The following is a 15,876-nucleotide window of genomic DNA, read 5'->3' as shown; positions in this document are numbered from 1 at the left end:
CCTATAAAGGCATTGAGGTGGATCCTTCAAAGGCAAAGGCTCTTATTGAGCTCCCATCACCTAATAATTTCAAAGAGGTCATCTCATTCATTCAAAAGGTGAAGTATATGTCACGCTTTATATTGATGATTTTTGCATTTATAGCTCAAAATCATTGCATCTACAAAGGGTAGAAGAAGGTTTAAAGAAGCTCTATGACATGGGAGGTCAACTCAATTCCGACAAGTGCCACGTAGGTGAGGATGAAGTGATCTTGCTTGGTCACAAGGTTTCCTATAAAGGCATTGAGGTGGATCCTTCAAAGGCAAAGGCTCTTATTGAGCTCCCATCACCTAATAATCTCAAAGAGGTCATCTCATTCATTCAAAAGGTGAAGTATATGTCACGCTTTATTCACTTAGCTTCGGAGTCGCTTCATCCTTTGCAAAAGTTGACACAACAAGTAGAATTTGCATGGTCTGATGAGCTTGAAGAGTACTTTTGTAACATTAAAGTCATCCTGTCAGAACTACCAACACTCATGCCTCCTTGTTGGGAGTACACATTCTTTGTTAGCTCTAGTGTTGCGAAAGAAACAATTGGAGCGGTTTTGCTACAACAAGATCCCCATAGTACCCGGATGCGACCCATCTACTTTGCTAGTAGGGATATGAATGCTTTGGAGAGAGGCTACACGGAGGCAGAACTCATGATGCTTTCTCTTATGTTTGCGGTGAGAAAGTTTAGATCCTACTTGCTACCAAAACCTTTTGTAATTCTCACTGCAGAAAATTTGTTTCCTTGGGTGTCATCTCAAATGAATCTTAGCACTAGGATCTCAAAGTGGATTATGGAATTGCAAGAGTTCCAATACTCTTTCAAGGTAGAAGATAGTGTGCGTGCACAATTGGCAGGGATCCTTACTTATAGGGTACATGATCTGAAGGAGATTAAGGTGCCTGAAGTAAAGACCCTACCATTGCCACCACCTAAAAGTATTCCTAATGCTTTTACCTTGTTCTTTGATGGAGCTTTTTGACGAGTCACAGGAAAAGTAGGGGGAGGGCTAGTATTGCTCAACCCAAGTGGAGAGGTGGTCATGAAAGAGAGGGTCAATCTAACAGGTTCAACTAGCAACAATGAAGCAGAATACGACACACTACTTCATGGTTTGAAGATGTGCATTGGCCAAGGGATACAACGTCTCATGGTAAAGGGAGATGCACTTCTCATTGTTAAACAAATTTTAGGCATTTGGGCATGCAAGAATGAAAGCTTACGGACAAAAGTTCATGCCATTCGTAGGATGTTTAATCAGCTTGAGAAGTGCAACTATATCATATTCCTAGGAAACAAAATGAAGATGCCGATTTACTTGCACAACAAGAAGTTACATGTGTTGAGAAAGAAGTGCAGGTCATCATGGTGGCATCAACTGTCAAGCAACCGAGATACCAGGGATTGGAGTCATTGACTCCCATTATTAGCTACATTTTGGAGGGTGAGTTTCCACAAGACTTCACGAAGGCTCAGAAGAGGAGACTCATGAAAAAGGCAAGTGCGTATCTCTTCCTAGAAGGATCCCTCTATCAAAGAGGGAAGGATCAAGTGTGCAAAAGAGTACCAACTATCAAGGAGATTCCAGCCATTCTAAAAGGTTTTCATGAAGAGGCATGTGGTGGTCATTTTGCCCAAGAGTTAACTGTGAAGAAGATTTTGCTTGCGGGGTATGTTTGGCCAAGTCTGCATGTGGATGTCCAACATTGGTGTAAAAGTTGTCACAATTGTCACGTAAATGGGAATAGAAGATTGGTGTATGGTCCAAGGAAAATCGTGCTTGCAAATGGACCCTTTGAAAAGTGGGGCATTGATGCTGTGGGTCCTCTCCCTAGGACAAAAAATGATAAACTCTACATTCTAGTGGCGGTAGACTATATGACTAGGTGGGTGGAAGCACAAAGTGTGGCAAAGGTAACTGGGAGGACAATGAGCAAATTTGTATACACTCACATTTGTTGTAGATTTGCATACCTTTGGAGATTGTTTCTGATAATGGTCAAGGGTTTAGAAAGGGATTCCTCACAGAGGTCTGTGAAGAACTTCACATTCTACATCGTCATAGTACACCCTACTATCCCCAATCCAATGGTCTGGTAGAAAAAGCTAATGGTGTCATTGCAGGCATCATTAGAAAGATGGTGAGAAACAAGACAAAGTTGTGGCATGACTTCTTGGATGGTGCCTTGTGGGCGTATCGAACCACATATAGGAAAGCCACGGAGTTTATACCATTTCACTTGGTCTATGGTCAAGAGGCTTTACAACCAATTGAGCTCAACATCCCAACAATACGACTTCATGGCAAAGCAACACAAGATGATCAAGAAGCATGGATGGCTCGACTTCTTACCTTAGTTGAGCTTGAGTGGAAAAGAGAAGCAGCATACGAGTGCTACAAGAGGAAAGCTACGCAGGCGAAGGAGAAGCTTGACAAGAAACTAAAGGACAAAGGCATCAATGAAGGAGATCTTGTGCTAAGGTATGACAATCGACTCGACAATCGTTTTGATGCCAAATTAGAAACTAGATGGAAAGGGACATACATAGTTAAGAAGGCTTTCAATTCAAGTTACTATCAACTTATGGACTTGAATGGGAAAGAGCACTCCAGGAAGGTAAATAGGTATCGCTTGAAGCCTTATTTGAGTCGCCTTCTACCAAAGGATCTACCAAAGATCTGTCAAAAGGCAGCTATCTCATGTAGGTATTGTTCCGTGAAGCATGAGTGTAACTCGAACCAAAATTCTGAGGGGCCAAACAATGAAGACCTCGTCAAGGACTCTGAAGCACTCTCTTTGGAAAAGATGCTCTATGATGGTACATAAATATACCATCATCCTGGGGGAGGGCTAATGATAGTCGTTTTTCGGCTCTCCGCAATTGCCATAGTGAGTTAACCCACCCTACCAAAATCATCCAAACACTGTGGCTATCCCTACCATTTCACTGTATATAGATGTGTGTGAGTTAGGGGACTTTTCCCATATCTTCTTAAAAACCCTCAGCTAGCTAGTCACTAGGCTAGTTGAGCCAAACAAATTAAAAAAAAATAAAATATAAGTATATTATGGCCCATTTGAGTGTAAATATTTCATTGTATATAGGGCCTAAATAAAAGGATTTTTCATAATTATTTTGGTATTTATTTAAATATTTCTACCTATGGTGTGTTATTTATGCTATGTACATTGACTCACCATTACCATATTTTTTCTTACCATTTTGCATACTCTTTATTCCATATAAAAATAATTTCATGTAAGCTTCTCTTATTTTTGGTGTAACTCCATCCCAACAAAAATCCAAAAAAACTAGTTTTATTTATGTGTATATTTTTTCACTATTGTGATTTTTCCTTCCTACATCTATTCTCTTTTACTCTCATAAATTAGAACACCAGAAATATTCATCTTTTTATGGTAGACTTATAATGAGAGAGATTTATTTTGACCCCTTTATATTTTTTCCACCCATATTATTTATATTTGACATGTACATATTTTTTTAGACCCCTCAATATTTGATTTTCTTAGTTGTACTATTCACTTATATCATGATCTCAACAATATCTTCAATTATAGACCTACCAAATAAGGTCAAGGGTATGTGGAATGCATGCATGCACCATGGGGAGCTCACTCTTGGAGGTATTCAAAAGAATCATCCAAAGAAGGACCTCACAAGGACCTTGTGCAATGGAAAAAACAGTCGGTTTTGCTGAATTGTTGAAGATGACATGCTCCCCGAATTTGAAAAGGTGATACAAACAAAAGTTGTAGCTCGTAAGCTGAACTTTCACCTCAAATTTTTTCATATTTTTTTGAGCTACGAGCTGTGAGCTAGGATTTTATTGGTGGACCCCAGTTTGCCCATGCTATGCAGCCACACTCCCTCTTCCACTTTACCATTTTTCTCTTTCACACACACCTCTCCACTCATCATCCCCACCTCTCTCACCACTCCTCTCTGCACCCTACTCACCTTCTTCTAAACCTTGAAGAATAAGAGAAACCATGGTGAACTCATGTTTCCTACACACACTTCCATTCCAAAATTGACCACCTAGTCTCATTTTTCCTCATCCATATTACCCATATCTATCAAAAAACCATAAAATTCATCCTCTTCTCTTGAAATAAAGCATCATGGTGATTGATTACTCATATTCAATTACCTTGTCTCCCAAAGGAAGGTCAAGAGTGAAAAAAACGTACCGTCAAAGCTAGTGGACCGTCAAAAAGCGTCAAAATTGACCCTACTCAAGACACTCGGAGCATCAACATTGTAAGAAATCCATGTTTTCTTACCTATTAAGCGTTTTTTCTTCCTTATTTGTATCCTACTTGGATATTCCCATTGTAAATATCCAATTCCATTTGTAAATCAATAAAATAACTAACTCTACTAATTTACTAACACTAACATACTATGAAAAGTCCTATCACCTCCACTTCTCTCCTCTCTCTCTTCTTCATCTATCCACACCAACCTCTTGATAATTCCAAGAAAAAGAAATTAGATAAGTGCTGAAAATCTAACCCAACCATGGTTAGAGGAGTAACCCTAGCCTTCAAAATTGCTATAAAAGGAGGGTGTAGCTAGCACAAAGGGGGAGCCATAAGCAAGAGCACTATGCTATAGCTTGAGAAGCCAAGCTCAACCTCTCTAGAAGGAGCTCTTGAGTGGAAGCTCATTGTCGTATGCTTGTGCATGTGTTGTCATAGGGGTGATTAGCACGGGAACTCTATGCCATTGTAAGAGAGAGAGCGATCATTCAATTGAGAGTGGAAAATCTATCATTCCTCCTACTAGTGTAAGCCCAACATTTGTTGAATCAAGGAGGGTGGATTTGGACTAAGCTTGGATAATTTGTCTCTCTTCCAACGTGAAGTAATGGACAACAATGATGTGTAAGTGTCTTGGTGATATTTTTAGTTCTTGATAGCTTGTGTCTGGGTGTTGTCATCAATTTAGCCATAAATCCCACATATTGTAAGAGGGCGACAGGGTGAAGAGGACTCCCCTGGCCTTAAGACAGTGATTGGGGTGGCTTTTCTTGTGATGTTTCGTGGTGAAATTTACTCAAGCTATGTTGAACAAATACTAATCTCACTTTGATTGGTCATGACAGATTTGTAAGAAGGTATTAATGCAACAAGCACCCCCTCTATCTTCTCTCTCTTTCTTACATATATAATTGTGTTTGCTTGACCATTGCCGATACATTTCAAAGAAGCCCGAGCACTCTCTCTCTCTCTCTCTCTCTCTCTCTCTCTCTCTCTCTCTCTCTCTCTCTCTCTCTCTCTCTCTCTCTCTCTCTTTACGCATCCTAGTTCGCATCCAAAATTAGGTGGTGCCCCAAATTTGTGTAGGGTTAGGTTGCGGGTTTGTGTGTGTGTTTGTTGTTTTTTCCAACCCCAACCCAATTGAGCAGCACGGGAGCCTACAAGGGTGCTTAGAGGCCACTCTTCTTGTTGCCCGCCCCGGACCGCCTCACTACCTAGCATAGAGATGTATTCTTCTCTCTCTTCACTAGATAACTCATTGGAGAGCATGCGATGTTACTTACTTGTATCCACCAAGGAGTGCGTACGTGATGGTCCCTCTTGGTTCTCCGGTGGTGCTTCAGACTGTGTCAATTTATTTGGATCTTTGAAGATGACTCCCATCACTTCGATGCTCCTCCAGATATCCTCAGTTGTTTTGCTGTCTCTTCTCCCGAGGTGGTCAAAGAGTCATTGGCTTACCATTCTTCATGTCATAGAATATAGGCTTTCCCTTAGCATCCTTCACGTGGAGCACTTCAGTAGTCCATTCTTTCTTTGCCTCCATAGCCATGATCCATGGCCTTCCGAGAATGATAGGGTAGCCCTCTCCTTTGTGTGGCATGACAAAAATGTCTACCTCCACTACTGTGTTGAATGCCTTCACCTTGTCTGCATTCACAATGCCTATGCATTTCACTTTGATGTTATTTTCCATTTTAGCTCAGCCTACTTACCTCTAGGCCTAGATGGTGCATCCTTTTTTCACTCATGATGCATATTTGTGCACCACCATCTATATAGATGTTTGAGATGCCTTGCCCCTTTATGTGGGCATCCATGATAGGTAGGATGTTGTCTAGATTCCTCCCAGAGATAGCCCCAGCTATCCTTGGTCTTGACTTTCTAGTACTTACCATCTTCATTCATTGTCTCCTCATTCTTGGTTCAAGATGGAGTAATTGGGGCCAGGTTATTTTCAGACCCTGCATCAAAACATCTTAAACTAGGTCATATAGTTTAGCATACTTGCCTAGCAAATAATACACGATGTCGATCTTCTGTTGAGGCTTAGACGCATGCTTGCTATACTCTTTTTTTCCTTTTATCTTTTTCGCCCTTTGAGAGGCCTCTTCGTGCCTAGCATACTTCACTCCCATAGCATCCACTTCTTCTACTTTTCCTTTTCCTTTGTCCTTCTCTTTGACAAGCTCTTCTACCTTTTCCTTTCCTTTAGCTTCAAGACTAATGACACTTAATTCTTGGTTTCTAGCAGGTGGTGGGGATAGAGGTGGAATGAGAAATGGAGGTGGTGGTGGTGGTTGTATGGGCGGTCGAAGGATTTGGATCGGAGGAATCGGCTCTGGTGGTCTCGCCCTTGGTGGAGAGATCTGATCCTGCCGTACTCCTCTATTGAAGTTTTTTCTTCTTGGATGAGGACAATAGTACATGCCATGGCCGTCTTCTGCACAGTTGTATATAACAATGGTAGTCCTGATTCTGTCTTTGCTGCCTCTTCCTTGCTCTGGATTTCTGGCAATTGTGTGCACTTGCTGCACTAGATGTACCGAAAGATTATCTAACTGGATGGTGATTCTGTTGAGCAGGTCTTGTTGATCCTTAGCCAGTTCCTGTGGGTTGATTCCTCTAGACAGGTGCTGCAGGTGCGGCTAGGTGTGGTCGGGCCCTACTTGGTTCCTTTTCCTCAATAGTTCTGGCTTGTAGATGCAATTTCTTATCTTTAACACTAGGTTGGTAACCTAACAGGACATAAAAGTGTCCTTTTAAGGTTTTGAAAAAAACCTCCAAAACCATAGTAGATCCACTCATTTTGTAAAATCATTTCATGAGGTTATAGTTCAAGGCCTACTACACATGGAAAAAATAAGAAACTTGTAAAATTTCTCATCTTTTGGTCACACCAAGCCTCCAAAGTTGATGGACCAGTACATTTTCATTAAAACAGTCATTTCTTACGTTTTGTTGCATAAAAATAAGATTAGGGATTTTTGTAGGACTTGAGATAAATTCCCTAGTTAACTTCAATGGGTTGGTGATCAGAACATATGATTGCTTCTCACTCACTATTTTTTGTTTTGCCAAAAGAAATAGGTACAAAAAAGTTGAATTTTTACCATTCTGCAAACCTATCATCAAAGTTTCTATAGCCATGCTCAATACAAATAATATATGCATGTTTTCTTAGTTCCCTCTTGTCCTTTAGGTTCATAAGGAGCCATGGAGCATGTCAAAAGAATAATACATCTCTTACCAAGGGGAATCTTGGGACAAAGATGAAGTGCTAAATACAGCAAACATGAAAAACTGGGTTCAACATTATGAGTTGTAGAATCCCATAGAAACTATTCAATATATAGCCAAATTTGATCCTTATGACTAGATATGGTTACTACCTACAAAATGCATGTAGTTGTCACAAGAAACTAACAATATTGAAAAAGTTATACTTGATATACTATAATGTTTTGTTTTCTTCTATAATAGAAAAAATCAACCATCGTTGTCTACTATGCAAAATAGGGTATTAGGTGCCCCAAAACTCAAGGAATATTAGCTTTATGTTACAATATGCGACATAGAAAATCAAAACTGTATTTGGATATTATTTACAAAATCATTCACCAAATGGTGAGATATATGATGAGCAAGGTTAGAGAAGGGAGAAGCTTGTAAAGAGAGGTTGAAGCTTTGGAGAAGTTGACATTCACCTTTTTATAGCATCGGTAGGAGAAGCGGTCAGCATGGCAAAGTTGCGCATGTCGATGAAGCTATATGTTATCTTGAAACCTTGGAGAATTCATGATAAAAACCTTAATTTTTAGAGGGTAACCTTGGATTTTTGCTAATTTTTTGGAGTTCTTTAGAAAGTTGAAGAGGATATGGTAATATGGACATATATGTAGAGAGAAAGGGGAGCACATAGGGGTGTAGAAATGGAGGATGAAGTCTATGGAGGTGTGAGAGAACTGGCAATGGTGAAGAGGGTGAAATAGCACATGGGAGTTGCACATTTGGGAGTGGGAAGGAGATGGAGGAGTGTGTAAGAGTGAGTAGGTGTGTGGAAGGGTGAGAGAAAATAGGAAGATTTTTTGGTGTATGAGGTGGCAGTTTTGAAGTCGGCCATAAATTTCATGTAAAATCGCCCTTGACTTCAAAATTTTTGAAAAAAATATGAAAAATACCTCAGCTCACGTGCTACATTTTCTTTTCTGAAAGTATCCTCCGATTTGGATCAGAAGAGGGTGCCAAAATTTGAGCAAAGAGTTGTCCCTGCAGCACCTCATAAGGTTTGAAGTGGGCCACTATTTGATTCTTTTTCCTTTGTAGTCTTCCACGTGAGCCCCCCATACATCAACCATGACCTAATATTTCCAAGGAGCTTGCACACATGTAGGGTATAGGATAAGTATCAAATATAATATATACTTGTGGGGTAAGAAGATAGGCTAGCTAGTCATGAAAAATGGACACATGGGATGCATGGTGGAAAAAAACTATAAAATAAAAGGAGTAAAATCATGAGGGAATGGACCCTCAATTATTCTCTACGTTGAGTGGTTTATGGAATTTATTTGAAGATGAAATCTATTTACTTATGAATATTTAACTGGAAGGGATGGAAAAAAATATGACGAAAGCCGATAAGGTTATTGGTAAATTCTTACGATGAAGTCACATAAAGGTTTTTCAAGGATTGTGTGAGTAGAGCTTAAGGGATAGAATGATAGTAAAATATGTATAAGGAATGACACGCGATGGAAGCTAGCATACTTAGGCTTGATAACGCACACCTAGGAATACATATTTATATAAATACAACAAATTTGAAAAAAAACCCTTTATACTTAGGTCCTTTATTTGATAGAAAATATCTACATGTAAAGAGGACCGTAATATTATAAATTTATTTTTTTGTCTCCTAGTCCAATGACTCGCTCAATGATTTTATTAAAAAAATATGATAAAAACCCTAAACGCATGCACACTATTTACAATGAAAAAGCGAGCCTAGTCATTGTGCTAGGATGTTTTTGTGGGGTGAATGGGCTTCTTAAAATATTTTATGAGAGCCAAAAAAACAGCTATCATTTAGCCCTCCCCTAGATGATGGTACATTCATGTACCATCAAAAGGCATATCTTCCAATGAGAGTGTTTTTCGATCCTTCGTGATATTTGGTGCTTTAATCGAATCTTCATCTTGTAGTACCAAGCCCAAAGACTTACATGGTATTGTGGCTGTTCGATACTCTTGTAGATCCACTGGTAGAACTCAACTGAAGTAAGGCTTTAATCGATACCCATTCACCTTCTTAGGGTGCTCCTTGCCATCCAAATCCATGAGTTGATAGTAGCGTGAACAATAGGCCTTCTTCACAATGTAGGGACCCTGCCATCTAGTATTGAACTTCACATCAAAGCGATTGTCAAGGCGATTATCGTACCTTAGCACCAAATGTCCTTCCTTGATCCCTTTGTCTTTTACCTTTTTGTCGAGCTTGTCCTTTATTTGTGTAGCCTTTCTTTTATAGCACTCATAAGCCGCCTCCTCTTTCCATTCTAGTTTTGCTAGGGTAAGAAGATGATCTTCCCATGCTGCTTCTTCTCCTTGTGCCACCTTTCCATGAAGTCGTATTGTTGGAATGTTGAGATGGATGGTTGCAAAGATTCTTGACCATAGACTGGGTGGAAGGGTGTGAACTCTGTCGCTTCCTTGTAGGTAGTCCAATAGGCCCACAATGCTCCATCCAAGAAGTCATCCTATAGCTTTGTCTTATTCTTTACCATCTTTCGGATGATTGATCTTGCAATCATGCCATTAGCCTTCTCTACCAAACCATTTGACTGAGGATAGTAGGGTGTGATATGCCAATGTAGAATGTGAAGCTCATCACAAACTTCTATGAGCAAGCCCTTCCTAAATCTTGGACCATTATCAGAAACAATCTCCAAAGGTGTGCCAAATCTGCAACTAATGTGAGTGTACACAAACTTGCTAACTGTCCTCTCATTTACTCTTGCCACACTTTGAGCTTTTCTACTTTGAAGTTTGATTTTGCAAAAGAATTTTTTTTTTTTTGAGTAAAACCAGCAACATGGATACAACTAGGAAAATGAGTGGCTACCCCTTGTTCTTTGGAGAGCATGGGGAGGATGCATAATTGTTTTTAGCGAATTTCAAGATGTCTTGCCGCATCAAGAGGATAGTAACTGATCAAAAACGTGTAGAAATGTTTGAAGTAGTCCTTAGGAAAGATGCTAGCACTTGGTTTGAATCTTTTCCTGAGTAAGTTAAGGGGAATTACACGAAAGTTTGGAATCATTTCAAAAAATACTTCTTTGATCCCCAAAACACTCAAAAATTATGGCAAGACATTGTTTCTCATAAGCAAAAAGAATTAGATGACTACTACTTGTACAAGCAAGAGTTTCTACGTCTTTGGGCTCTATGGATATGAAATGTTGTTAACCCTGGTGATGGTGCAGAATTTCTAAAGAAGGAGAGGTTCATAGACAGACTCTTTCATGACCTTAAGGTAAAAGCAGAGGCGGGTGCACCTACTACCTTTGATGCAGTTGAAACTAGGGCTGCTGAGAAATATAGGAAACTCAAGTGCTTAAGGGGAGAGGTTCCAATAGAAGGTCTTAGACCCAAAGGTAAGTCACAAGCATCAACATCTAGGGAGCTTCCTGAGGTAACGATGGAAGTGATTGAGAAGTTAAATGAATCTTTAAGCAGTCTATCAATTCACCTTGCACAAGTTGTAGGTCCAAAGAGACAAGCAAAGAAGTCTGAAGAGCGAGATCCACGACCTAAGAGAGTCTTGCAATGTTGGAATTGCGGAGAGTCTGGACATGGGATGTATAATTGTCCTTGGCCCCGTGGGGAGCCAGGGAGACCTAACTTGAATTACCCAGTGATGAATGCAGGTGAAGAGCTGGTCAACAACCGAGGCTTCTACATAGGCCAAATGGACCAAGAGCACCTCCACAAGGGGTGGAAGGAGTTCCATCTTTGCCTGAACCAAATGTCAATGTTGTAGAAGTCACACAATCCAAAGAGAGTGACATTGAAGCAAATGGCATCAAACGTGGGCAGGGAAAAGGTAAGGAAAAGGAAGGACTAACATCACAAAGTGACCATGGACGAGGATAGAAATCAAAGGAAACCAAGGAATCCAAGAGGACCCGGTGCCGCATCAACCTTCAAGAATTCCCTCTTGGACATGGTATGCCTCCCTACAACCTTATGGAAGACATGAGAAGTAAAGGTCCAAGCATATCATGGCCTCAATTTCTTGCATTGTGCCCACAAGTTAGGAGGGAGGTAACAAAGGCAGTTAGCACCAGGAGGACCAAAGAAAATGTTGCTGTTGTTAAAATTGCACTTGCCCAAATGAATGAGGATATTACACCTGTGCTAGATTTCTATATCAAGGGAAAACTAGTTAGAAAGGGTCTAGTGGATGGGGGCGCACAAATTTGCATCATGAGAGAGGACCTTATGCAAAAACTAGGCATGCACATTCATGAGACGCCTGAAATAAAAGTGAAAATGGAAAATAATAGCAAGGCTAGGTGTTTGGGAGTTTGTAAGAATGTTCCCGTGGAAGCTTTCGGAGGAGGGTTCATTTACCCCGTAGAGAATTTTGAGTGGGTCTCTCCAGTTGTGGTCACTCCGAAAAAGAATGGCAAGTGGAGGGTATGTGTTGATTATCGTCCGCTCAACGAGGCAACAAAAAGGGATCACTTTCCCCTCCCATTTCAAGATGAGATTCTTAATGAGGTAGCAAGTAAAGAAAAGTACACGGTATGTGATGGCTACTCTGGTTAGTTTCAAATAGGTATTGCATTAGAGGATCAATTAAAAACAACCTTCATCACCCCTTGGGGTTGTTTTGCTTTTAGAGTCATGCCATTTGGTTTGACAAATGCTCCAGCAACGTTTCAACGATTCATGAACATGGTGTTTCAAGCATTCTTTGGAAAGTTTATTAGAGTATTCATAGATGATTTTTGCATCTATAGCTCTAAATCATTGCATCTACAGAAGGTAGAAGAAGGCTTGAAGAAGCTATATGATATGGGAGGTCACTCAATCCAAGCAAGTGCCACATAGGTGAGGATGACGTGATCTTGCTTGGTCACGTCATCCTCACCTATTGGCACTTGTCTCGATTGAGTGACCTCCAGATCCAGCAAAGGCACAAGCTCTCATTGAGCTACCATCACCAAAGAGTCTTAAGGAGGTAATTTCATTTATTCAAAAGGTGAAGTACATGTCACACTTCATTCACTTGGCATCGGAGTTACTTCACCCCCTCCAAAAGTTGACACAACATGTAGAGTTTGCATGGTCTGATGAGCTTGAAGAGTACTTTTCTTGTATAAAAATGGTTTTGGTGGAACTACCGACACTCATGCCTCCACGCTGGAGTTTACATTCTTTGTTAGCTCAAGTGTGGGTAAAGAGACATTGGGTCATGAATGCACTTGAAAAGGATTACACACAAGCAGAATCTATGATGCTTTCTCTTGTCTTTGCAGTGAGAAATTTTAGATCCTACCTCCTACCAAAACCCTTTATCATAAACACTACTGAAAACTTGTTTCCTTGGGTGTCATCTCAAATGACACTAAGTCCCAGGATTTCAAAATGGATTGAAATTTCAAGAGTTCCAATACTCTTTCAGAGTAGAAGATAGTGTGCATGCACAATTAGCAGGGATTTGCACCTATAGACTGTATGAAAGGGACATCAAGGTGCCTAAAGTGAAAACCCTACCCTTACCACCACTAAGGCATTTACCTAATTCATTCACCTTGTTCTTTGATGGAGCATTTAAAAAGGCTACAAGAAAAGCAGGGGGAGGGCTTGTGTTGCTTGATTCAAATGGTGAGGTTGTTATGAAAGAGCATATGAATTTGCTCGGTTCCACGAGCAACAATGAAGTAGAGTACGACATACTAATCCATGGTTTGCAGATGTGTGTTGCTCAAAAGATACGGCATCTCATGGTAAAAGGGGATGCACTTCTCATTGTGAAGCAAATTCTAGGTATTTGGGCTTGTAAGAATGAAAGGCTAAGGCAAAAGGTTCATGCCATCCGTAAACTCTTCAATCAACTTGAAGAAGTACAATTGTATCATATTCCTAGGAAACAAAATGAAGATGCTGATTTGCTTGCCCAAAAAGGAGTTGTATGTGTTGAAGGTGAAGTGCATGTCATCATGGCAGCAACAGTGATAAAGCAACCAAGGTACCAGGAGATGGAGTCATTGGCTCCCATTGTGAGCTAAATTTTAGAGGGCAAGTTTCCAAAGGGCTTCACAAAAGCTCAAAAGCGGAGGCTCATTAAGAAGGCGAGTTCGTATTTGTTTTTGGAAGGTGCCCTCTACCAACAGTAAGAAGATCAAGTTTGCAGAAGTTACCAACAACCAAGGAGATTCCAGTCATTCTTGACGGTTTGCATGAGGAAACGTGTGGTGGTCATTTTGCACAGGAACTCACTGCAAAAAAGATTTTCTTGCTGGGTATGTTTGGCCAAGCTTACACATTGATGTTCAACATTGGTGTAAAAGCTGTGACAATTGTCAGATTAATGAAAACAAGCACCTGTTACATGGTCCACGACAGTTAATCCGTGCAAATGGTCTGTTTGAAAAATGGGGCATTGATGCTATGGGTTCATTTCCAAGGACTAAAAATGGAAAATTGTACATCTTGGTGGCCATAGACTACATGACTAGGTGGGTAGAAATGTAAACATCAAAGATTAGATCGTAGCGAATCAATGGCAAAATGAATGGATTGACTGAGGCATTGATAGCTGCTACTTGCCTAGGTTCAAACATACGACGGAAAATGCATTGAAATTGTAACTTTGTGCCAACTATTACATGCACGTCTTGTCTAGCCAAAGGAATGAATGTACTATGCAAGTCCTCTTGATTCATTAACCTATCTAAAACAAGATAAAAACATAAACATCAAAAGAGACATCATAGTCTACAGTGGGAGTATAACAGGATTTGGGAATCGTAGAATATCTCTTAATGCTTCAGAACCAAAGAGGAATACAATACATTGTTGAAAAAAGATTTTCCTACCAATGTGAACATTTATCCTAATCCCTTGCACCCAATGAAACTGATGAAATTGAATTGCATGAGCAGGATTAGGAGGTGGTGGATTGGTCATGTAAAAACAACTATTTTTGAAGACTTACCTTGTGTATGATAACACACGGCTCGTCCTCAGTGGGGGCACCAAAATTGAGGCGGTCTGGGACAGGCAACAAGAAGAGTGGCCTCTAAACACACTTTGAGGCTCTCGTGCTGCTCAATTGGGTTTTTTGGCAAGCACAATCAAAGCCAACAACAACCCATAGCCAGAAACCAAACAAGAAAAGGGGCACCACCTAGTTGTAGATGCAAACTAGGACGCACGTGATATCTCCTTGTACTCAATCACACAAAGGGAGGGGAATGCAAGATAGCCACACACACCAAACACAAACATTCACCACACCAGAGCAAATTAAAGAGCACAAATCAACTTGAGAAACTCAATCTTAGCCTTAAAGACTAGATGCACACAAATCTTGGGGAGAAATAGAGAGACAACACAAAACTTGACCTTGTTGCCAATACACAAATTGTCTTAGGGTCACGGGAGCCCTCTCACCGAGCACCCTCTTACAATTGACTTTTTAGGCAAACAATTCAACAAGCCCTCAAACCACCAAGCATGAAATGGCAGAACAGACTTCAAGGATAATATACCTTCAACCACCTGATAAGCAACCTTATCAAGTCAATTTGGAGAGAAGAGTTGTAGTTGCTGCTACAATTGCACCCAAAACTATAAATCTTATTTATGCACAAGAGTAGGCTACAAGTGTGATAAAGAGTATGGCATCACTCCACTCCTCTAGATGGCATAACTAACTTCAAGATTCTCCATGCACCTATGTGTAGTGATGGAATAGAGCACTCACAATGCACACACTCTACACAACTAGGCTTGAAGAGTGGTGTGTTATGTGTGGAGAATGGTGTGGGTAATGTACTTATGTGATGTTTTACAAGGGAGAGAAGGGCTCTATTTATAGGTTTTAGAAGCCCCGATTAGGATTAGACCTAATCAAGTTTATTTGAAGAAATCAAAGATTATGCATATTTTTAATTTTTAAATGAGGGTGGGTCTCTCTTATCCTTTGCGTCACATTGATGTGGGCTCAAGGGAAAATAATTATTGAGGATGAAAGGAGAGACGATTGAGTGAATAATTTGGGAGTGCCTACTCTAATAGATAGTCAAGGGTGTATTTTAACAATAAGGTTAGTGGTTAGTGGTTAGTAATAATCACTACAAAATATTTACAAAATCATTCACCAAATGGTGAGATATATGATGAGCAAGGTTAGATAAGGGAGAAGCTTGTAAAGAGAGGTTGAAGATTTGGAGAAGTTGACATTCACCTTTTTACAGCAGCGGTAGGAGAAGCGGTCAGCATGGCAAAGTTACGCATGTCGATGAAGCTATGTTAT

This window comes from Adiantum capillus-veneris, chromosome 9 (assembly GCF_014529385.1).
Source record: "Adiantum capillus-veneris isolate H3 chromosome 9, ASM1452938v2, whole genome shotgun sequence".
NCBI classification, from domain to species: Eukaryota; Viridiplantae; Streptophyta; class Polypodiopsida; order Polypodiales; family Pteridaceae; genus Adiantum; species Adiantum capillus-veneris.
The sequence above is the reverse complement of the archived record's forward strand: the minus strand, read 5'-3'. Positions refer to the sequence as shown.